The sequence below is a fragment of the Micromys minutus genome (assembly GCF_963924665.1).
Source record: "Micromys minutus genome assembly, contig: SCAFFOLD_47, whole genome shotgun sequence".
Classification (NCBI taxonomy): Eukaryota; Metazoa; Chordata; class Mammalia; order Rodentia; family Muridae; genus Micromys; species Micromys minutus.
The window spans coordinates 4,153,867-4,157,679 of record NW_027667133.1 but is presented as its reverse complement, the minus strand read 5'-3'; positions in this window follow the sequence as shown (position 1 = coordinate 4,157,679).

Sequence of the window (3,813 nt, the reverse complement as noted above, 5' to 3'; positions counted from 1 at the left end):
GCAGAAATTCCCCTTATTTTGGAGCAAAAATGAAGAAATTTCCCTTTTTTATGGCAAAAAGTTATGCATTCCCCTTATTTTTGGGCAAAAAGGCAAAAATTCCATGTATTTCGGAGCAAAATTGCAGAAATTCCTCTAATTGTGGTGCAAAATGGCAGAAATTCCCTTTATGTTGTGGCAAAAAGACAGAAATTCTCCTTATTTTGGGGCAAAACTCAGAAACTCCACTTATTTTGGGGCAAAATTGCAGAAATTTCACTTATTTCAGGGAAAAAGGCAGAAATTTTCTTTATTTTGGGGCAAAAATGCAGAAATTCCTAATATTTTGTGGCAAAAATGCAGAAATTCCCCTTATTTTGAGGTAAAAAGGCTGAAATTCCCCTTATTTGGGGGCAAAGAGGCAGAAATTTCCCTTATTTTGGGGCAAAATTGGAGAAATTTCACTTATTTCAGGGTAATAATTTAGAAATTCCCCTTATTTTGGGGAAAAAAAGACAGAAATTCCCTTTGTTTTGGGGGAAAAAGACAGAAATTCCACTTATTTAAAGGCAAAAAGGCAGAAATTCCCCTTATTTTGGAGCAAAAATGAAGAAATTTACCTTTTTATGGCAAAAAGGTATGCATTCCCCTTACTTTCGGGATAAAAAGCAGAAATTCCACGTATTTTGAAGCAAAATTGGAGAAATTCTCATAATTTTTGGGCAAAAAGTCAAAAATTCTCTTTATTTTGGGGCAAAAAGACAGAAGATCTCCTTTTTTCGGGAGCAAACATTCAGAAATTCCCTTTTTTTGGGGCAAAATTGCAGAAATTTTATTTACATTGGGGTAAAATTGAAGAAATTTCCCTTATTTTGGGCCAAAATTGCAGAAATTTCACTTACTTTAGGGTAATAAGTCAGAAATTCCCCTTATTTTGGGGCAAAAAAGACAGAAATTCTCTTTGTTTTGGGGGAAAAGACAGAAATTCCACTTATTTAGAGGCAAAAAGGCAGAAATTCCCTTTATTTTGGAGCAAAAATGAAGAAATGTTTCTTTTTTAAGGGCAAAAATGTATGCATACCCATTATTTTCAGGCAAAAAGCAGAAATTCATCGTATTTTGGAGCAAAATTGCAGATATTCCCCTAATTTTGGGGCAAAAGGAAGAAATTCCCTTTATTTTGTGGCAAAAATCAGAAATTCCCCGTATTTTGGTGCAAAATTCCAGAAATTTCCATTATTTTGGGGCAAAAATGCAGGAATTTACCTTATTTTGGGGCAAAATTGCAGAAATTTCCCTTATTTGGGGCAAAATTTCAGAAATTTCACTTATTTTCAGGTAAAAAAGCTGAAATTTCCTTTGTTTTGGGGCAAAAAGGAAGAAACTCCCCTTATTTTGGGGCAAAATTGCAGAAATCTCCCTTATTATGGGAAAAAATTGCAAAAATTTCCCTTATTTTAGGGGAAAATTGCAGAAATTTCACTTATTTCAGAGAAAAAAAGCAAAAATTTTTCTTATTTTGGGGCAAAAATGCAGAAATTCCCATTATTTTGGGGCAAAAAAACAGAAATTCACCTTATTTAGGGGTAAAATTGCAGAAATTTCACATATTTCAGGGCAAAAAGGCAGAAATTCCCCGTATTTTGGAGCAAAATTGCAGAAATTCCCCTTGTTGTGGGGCAAAAAGACAGAAATTCCCTACATGTTGGGGCAAAAAACAGAAATTCTCATTATTTTGCAGCCAAACTTAGAAATTCCACTTATTTTAGGGCAAAATTCCAGAAATTTTCCTTATTTTGGGGCAAAATTGCCAAATTTCACTTATTTTGGTGCAAAATTGCAGAAATTTCAATTATTTCAGGGAAAAAAGGCAGAAATTTTCCTTATTTTGGAGCAAAAAGTCAGAAATTCCTAATATTTTGTGGCAAAATGCAGATATTCCCCTTATTTTGAGGTATAAAGGCTGAAATTCCCCTTATTTGGGGGCAAAGAGGCAGAAATTTCCCTTATTTTGGGGCAAAATTGCAGAAATTTCACTTATTTTAGAGTAATAAGTCAGAAATTCCCCTTATTTTGGGGCAAAAAAAAAGAAATTCCCTTTGTTTTGTGGGGAAAAGACAGATATTCCACTTATTGAGAAGCAAAAAGGCAGAAATTCCCCTTATTTTGGAGCAAAAATGAAGAAATTTCCCTTTTTTATGGCAAAAAGTTATGCATTCCCCTTATTTTTGGGCAAAAAGGCAAAAATTCCATGTATTTCGGAGCAAAATTGCAGAAATTCCTCTAATTGTGGTGCAAAAAGGCAGAAATTCCCTTTATGTTGTGGCAAAAAGACAGAAATTCTCCTTATTTTGGGGCAAAACTCAGAAACTCCACTTATTTTGGGGCAAAATTGCAGAAATTTCACTTATTTCAGGGAAAAAGGCAGAAATTTTCTTTATTTTGGGGCAAAAATGCAGAAATTCCTAATATTTTGTGGCAAAAATGCAGAAATTCCCCTCGTTTTGAGGTAAAAAGGCTGAAATTCCCCTTATTTGTGGGCAGAAAGGCAAAAATTTTCCCTTATTTTTGGGCAAAATTGCAGAAATTTCATTTATTTCAGGGTAATAAGTCAGAAATTTTTCTTATTTTGGGGCAAAAAAGACAGAAAAACCCTTGGTTTTGAAGGAAAATCATAAATTCCACTTATTTAGAGGCAAAAAAGCAGAAATTCCCCTTATTTGAAGCAAAAATGAAGAAATTTCCCTTTTTTAAGGCAAAAAGGTATGCATTCTTCTTATTTTCGGGCAAAAAGGCAGAAATTCCCCGTATTTTGGAGCAAAATTGCAAAAATTCCTTTAATTGTGGGGCAAAAATGCAGAAATTCCCTATATGTTGGGGCAAAAAGACAGAAATTCTTCTTATTTTGGGGCAAAACTCAGAAATTCCACTTATTTTGGGGCAAAATTCCAGAAATTTCCCTTATTCTGGGGCAGAATTGCAGAAATTTCACTTATTTTCGGCAAAATTGCAGAAATTTCACTTATTTCATGGAAAAAAAAGAAATTTCGTTATTTTGGAGCAAAAAGGCAGAAATTCCCCTTATTTTGGAGCAAAAATGAAGAAATTTACCTTTTTATGGCAAAAAGGTATGCATTCCCCTTACTTTCGGGATAAAAGCAGAAATTCCCCGTATTTTGAAGCAAAATTGCAGAAATTCTCATAATTTTCGGGCAAAAAGGCAGAAATTCTCTTTATTTGGGGGCAAAAAGACAGAAAATCTAATTTTTTTGGGAACAAACAGTCAGAAATTTCCCTTATTTTGGGGCAAAATTGCAGAAATTTCATTTACATTGGGGCAAAATTTCAAAAATTTCCCTTATTTTGGTGCAAAATTGCAGAAATTTCACTTATTTCAGGGTGATAAGTCAGAAATTCTCCTTATTTTGGGGCAAAACTCAGAAATTCCACGTATTTTGGGGCAAAATTCCAGAAATTTCCCTTATTTTGGGGCAAAATTGCAGAAATTTCACTTATTTCAGAGAAAAAAAGCAAAAATTTTTCTTATTTTGGGGCAAAAAGGCAGAAATTCCCATTATTTTGGGGCAAAAAGGCAGAAATTCACCTTATTTTGCGGTAAAATTGCAGAAATTTCACATATTTCATGGCAAAAAGGCAGAAATTTCCATTAATTTGGGGCAAAAAAGACAGAAATTCCCTTTGTTTTGGGGGAAAAGACAGAAATTCCACTTATTTAGAGGCAAAAAGGCAAAAATTCCCCTTATTTTGAGCAAAAATGAAGAAATTTGCATTTTTTATGGCAAAAAGTTATGCATTCCCCTTTTTTTCGGGCAA